Genomic DNA, 6,220 nt, shown 5'->3' on the forward strand with positions numbered 1-6,220 from the left:
TTTGTACAAATTTTATTATACTCCTTTGAGACTCCATAGAATGAAAACAGATATGTCTCCTAACTGTAAAAGATGTACCTCTGAATGTGGAACCTATATGCATGTATTTTGGAGCTGTAGGGAGATTGCCAGATTCTGGCAATCTGTACATACTGCTGCACAGAAAATACTAGAGGTACAGTTTGATATGACCCCATGTATCTATCTTCTTAATGCCCAGCAGGACTTTGTTCTTGATCCTGACAGAGAAAATTGGCTTATGACTATTACATACTTTGCTAAGAAATGTATTCTTCTATTGTGGGCCTCTAATACCCCCCCTACATTTAAAATGTGGATTGACCAGATTGTTGACTTTCTTCCTCTTGAAAAGCTCACTTATGACCTCCACAAGAGACAGCCCAAGTTTGATAGACTCTGGTCCCCACTATTCAACTATATTTCAAACTGGACAGAGTGAACGGGGTGACTAGGGAAATGCGCAGATACATGTTGTGTAAGGTACTGTAAAACCTAAAAACGAATTATTGGCCCATCGTCTCAGCGAATGCTTGAAATAGCTGATAAGAACCTTGATAGTGCTGCTGCAAGTGGTATGTTTTTTTTTTTTGTGTGTGTTTTTATTTTAATTTAGTTTTTGAGTACGTGTGCGTATGTGTGTGTGTATGTATATGTGCGTATGTATGTATGTATGTATGTATGTATGTATATACATGTACCAAGGAAAATATATAGATTAAGAAAAATAAATGCTTTTATTTGACTTTATCATTCATTTTAATTGTATTTTAATTTTTTCAAATGTATTATTATTTTTTGACTTTTTATTTTTTTAAAGCCTGTCACATCTGTGAATGTGGAATGTGTTTTGTTGGTTGATTGAAAAACAAGAACTTAATAAAACTTTAAATTGAAAAAAAAAGAAATACAACAAGGTCGGGCCTCCGGTCTAAGGCACTGCATTGCCTTAGACCGCTGCATCACTACAGATCCTGGTTCGATACCTGGCTGTGTCGCAGCAGGCCGCGCACAATAGAGGCGGGTCACAATTGGCCCAGTGTCGTCCGGGTTAGGGGAGGGTTTGGCCAGCCGGGATGTCCTTGTCCCATCTCGCTCTAGCGACTCCTGTGGTGGGCTGGGCGCATGCACGCTGACACGGTCACCAGGTGTACGATGTTTCCTCCGACACATTGGTGCCGCTGGCTTCCTAGTTAAAAGAGCATTGTGTCAAGAAGCAGTGCAGCTTGTGTTTCGGAGGATGCATGGCTCTCGAGTTGGGAGTTGCAGCAATGAGACAAGACTGTAACTACCATCTGGATATCACTAAATTGGGGAGAATAAGGGGTGTATACCTAAGAACCCAAAGGACACCAGATAAGGCAGACTGACCCTAGCACATAGACTATTGCAGCATAGATAATGGAGACTGAAACAGGGGTTGGGGGGACACTGTGACCCTGCCCAAAGTTCCTCCGGACAGGGCCAACTAGGCAGGATATAACCCCAACCACTTTGCCAAAGCACAGCCCCCACCCACTAAAGGGATATCAACACACCAATAACTTACTACCCTGAGACAAGGCCGAGTATAGCCCACTAAGATCTCCCCCACTGCACAAACCCGAGGACAAGAAGGGTGGGAGAGCATGAGCAAGGCAGCAACAGCAAGGGGGGTTTCTCACTCCAGTGCCATACCGTTCACCTTCTCACCCCTGAACCAGACTACACTCAGCTACTGAAGAGAGGAGTCTTCAGTAAAGACTTAAAGGTTGAGACCGAGTCTGCTTCTCTCACATGGCTCAGCAGACCATTCCATAAAAATAGAGCTCTATAGGAGGAAGCCCTGACTCCAGCTGTTTGCTTAGACATTCTAGGAACAATAAGGACACGTCTGTCTTGTGACCGTAGAGTAAGTGTAGGTATGTACGGCAGGACCAAATCGGAGAGATAGGGAGGAGCAAGTCCATGTTAGCAGTAGGTTAGCAGTAAAACCTTGAAATCAGCCCTTGCCTTAACAGGAAGCCCGTGTAGAGGCTAGCACTGGTGTAATATGATCAACTTTGTACCCTGTGGTGTACTTGTGGGTTTATCCTCTCACTTGGATGGCAAGGAGGTTCAAGTTGTAATAATGGGTAGTGTCGTGTCTTTGGCTATGCCGGATTAAGTGATATGACATGCTATTCTATAAAATAATTTATCCGTAATGAATATTACCTGATTGAGCTAATCATGTAAATGTAATTAACTAGAGAGTCGACCACAAAATAATATTTACAGAGCTGTTTTCTTCCGAATAAACTCTTAAAGACCTAGTAATATTTTACATCAATAGCAGTCAATATTAAACGTCATCTTAATTCAGTCTCATCTGAAAGTTATTATTTTTTATTTTACTAGGCAAGTCAGTTAAGAACAAATTCTTATTTTCAATGACGGCCTAGGAACAGTGGGTTAACTGCCTGTTCAGGGGCAGAACGACAGATTTTGCACCTTGTCAGCTCGGGGATTTGAACTTGCTACCTGCCGCCCCAGGGTAGCCTAACTCCTCTTGGTTATCTGCACGAACCCTGACTAACAATTTGAATCAGCAATACAACATTGTGTTTAATTATTTACTAAATACCTAACTAATCACACAGAATTACACATACACATAATTAAATCATAACGTGATTACAAATTACGTCATAAAGGAAAACGTCCCTGGCGGGAGGAACAGATATGACAGCTGGTTACACAAAAGAAAAGGGGCTGGGTTTGAGTGAAAGAGCGGGAAGACTGAGGAAACAAAGTGCGAAGCTGTGCTATCGTAAATACAGTATCTTATGCATTCTAAAATACCGCCCATTTGGAAAAGGAAAATGCAATAAATATTTACTCTGAGTTGCACTTCGGTAGGTTGGTGGTAGATGGAAGGCCGTGTTGCCCAACCGAGTCCTTCGTCCTTTGAAAAATGTCTCTGCTGGTAAACTGAATACGTTGTAGTAACGTCGTTGTGTGGTAGACGGGATACTCTGTCTGTTACTTCCTAACCTGCGTTTGCAGAGGCTGTTGCTAACTCAACGGCTAGGAGGTATCACTTCTGTAGTGAATAAGAGTTAAAAGTTCATACCATTCACAACCAAAGCTCACGCTGATGTTGGCTTCGTTCTGTAGTTATTATCTGAACCATTCTGACATCGGACCGTCGTCCTCACGTCCTCGGAACAGGAGGTTATATTGTCATCAAGGGCTTACATAGGAAGGGAGAGGAGGACGTGTTTGAAAAGTTTTATAGCCCATGTCCCTTCACAGGGGCGGGCCACTGATTGAGCAGAGCCCTATCTTATGAAAACCCAAATCTCATATTTTAGAAGCTAAAATCACATTTCATCCCATCACGAATAATTTCATATTCAAACATTTAAATTGAACAACAATTCCATGTGAATCCAATAACTCTGATGTGTAAACTTTCCACTGTAGAGTTTATGTCATCTTATCATTGATGAGAATGTCTCAGATGACAACCGAACTGACATCATATTCATTAAGTACCACCGCATATGTTAAATTGGTCAGATTACCAGAATATTGTTCATTTCCCCCCACCTTCTGATGTTCCCAGAATCTCTATGTTAACCAAGGGTTTGCAAATGTAACATCAGTAGGGTAGAGAGAGGAAAAATGGGGGAAGAGGTATTTATGACTGTCATAAACCTACCCCCAGACCAACGTCATGACAGTAGCATACACATTAATAATACTTTAAAAAAAGATATATAATCTGGAATGACACCCATATGCTAAACCACAGTCAGTGATGATGACCTATATCTGATCTGCATTCTAACTTCAATATTTTGTTGTAAGGGAAGAGATACTGTAGTATGTGTTATTCCATTATAGGAATATTATATATGAAAATGTGTTTATAAAACTACAGTATATTTTGCAGTGTTGAGATGTAGACCTCCTAGTATTACCAATAGTGTTCAAAACAATAGGAATACTTACTAATATTGAGTTGCGCCCCCTTTTGCCCTCAGAACAGCCTCAATTCATTGGGGCATCAACTCTAAAAGGTGTCGAAAGTGTTCCACGGAGATGCTGTTGACTACAATGTTTTCCACAGTTGTGTCAAGTTGGCTAGATGTCCTTTGGGTGGTGGACCATTCTTGATACACATTGGAAACTGTTGTGTGTTAAAAACCCAGCAGCGTTGCAGTTCTTGACACACGCAAACTGTTGTGCCTGGCACCTACTACCATACCCTGTTCAAAGGCACTTAAAACATTTGTCTTTCCCATTCACCCTTTGAATGGCACACATACACAATCCATCAATTGTCTCTGCATGGAGATACCGTGACAAGATCCTGAGGCCAATTGTCCATTCATCCTCCGCCATCACCTCATGTTTCCCCATAATAATGCACGGCCCAATGTCGCAAGGATCTGTACACAATTCCTGGAAGCTGAAAATGTCAGAGTTCTTCCATGGTCTGCATACTCACCAGATATGTCACCCATTGAGCATGTTTGGGATACGCTAGATAGATGTGTACGACAGCGTGTTCCACTTCCCGCCAATATCCAGAAACTTTGCACAGCCATTGAAGAGGGGTGGGACAACATTCCACAGGCCACAATCAACAGCCTGATCAACTCTATGAGAAGGAGAAGTGATATGCTACATGAGGCAAATGGTGGTCACAGCAGATAATGACTTAAGGTATCGGTGACCAACAGCTGTACATCTGTATTCCCAGTCAAATGAAATCCATAGATTAGAGTCTAATGAATTTATTTCAATTGACTGACTTTCTTATATGAACTGAAACTCAGTATAATATTTGAATTTGTTGCATGTTGCGTTTATATTTTTGTTCACTCAACTACTTTTCTCCTTCCATCCTTCTGACACCCAGGTGGCGACATGCATCTGTGTGTGCCTGGCAGATAGTTTGGATGTCGGTCCACCACTTCAAGCTCAACCTTGACAAGACGGAGCTGCTCTTCCCCACGGGCAAGGCCTGCCCACTCAAAGACCTCTCTATCACGGTTGACAACTCCATAGTCTCGAACCATGGCGTGACCATGGACAACACCCTGTCGTTCTCTGCAAAAATCAATGCAGCGAGTCGCTCCTGCAGGTTCATGCTCTACAACATCCGTAGAGTACAACCCTACCTCATACAGGAAGCGATGCAGGTCCTAATCCAGACACTTGTCATCTCCCATCTGGACTACTGCAATTTGCTGTTGGCTGGGCTCCTCGCTTGTGCCATCAAACCCCTGCACCTTATCCAGGAAGTTGCAGCCTGCCTTGTTTTCAACCTTCCCAAGGCCTCCAATATCACCCAGCTCCTCCGGACCCAGCTCCAGCTCAGCTCAGCCTAGTCCAAGCTCTTCTCTGTCCTGACACCCCAATGATGGAACCAGCTTCCCCCTGAAGCTAGGACAGCAGAGTCCCTGCCCATCTTCCAAAAGCACTTGAAACCCTACCTCTTCAAAGAGTATCTGAAATAGTCCCCCTCCTCACCTCACCTTTTACTTGACTCCACCCCCCCTTCTAGCTTTGACTTTGCCGTTAGCTACTTTATTGAGGAAATTATACTTACTATGACTGTGATATGTGATTGTCCCACCTAGCTATCTTAAGATGAATGCGCTAACTCGCTTTGGATAAGCATGTCTGCTAAATGACTAAAATGTGAATGTAAATGTTCAGTATATATAATGTGGGGGGTTTGGGGGGCAAATGTTTAAATTGTGTAGTATTAGCAATAGTAAATAAGAGTCTGGTAGCAGCAGTTGTAATGTGTGTGTGTAGCATGAATGTATATGTTGTGACGTATTGATTAATGTGACGACTGCTGTTCATCGAATGATTAACTGATTATAATTACGTGATTCAATTAATCAGGTAATTATTAACTCAATAACCTGGGGCACCATGGGAAAGTTTGGTTTTATTGAGTTCCTATTTCCCAAATTAACTCAAAGGATATCAGAATATTGTTTTTACAACAGTCACTAATTTATTAATTTCCTCTACATTCTCATCCTGAACGTCGCATAATCCGGGAATCTGCACAAACCAGAGTCCCACTAAATAAGTCTGTACCACACCAATTGAGTTGATTATTTATTTACTAACAAGCTAAAATGATAATATAAAGATACACAAAGATAGGCTACTGATTTGAACTTAGTACAATGAAACGGGTCCGTAACGG

Source organism: Oncorhynchus nerka, linkage group LG9a (assembly GCF_034236695.1).
Source record: "Oncorhynchus nerka isolate Pitt River linkage group LG9a, Oner_Uvic_2.0, whole genome shotgun sequence".
NCBI classification, from domain to species: Eukaryota; Metazoa; Chordata; class Actinopteri; order Salmoniformes; family Salmonidae; genus Oncorhynchus; species Oncorhynchus nerka.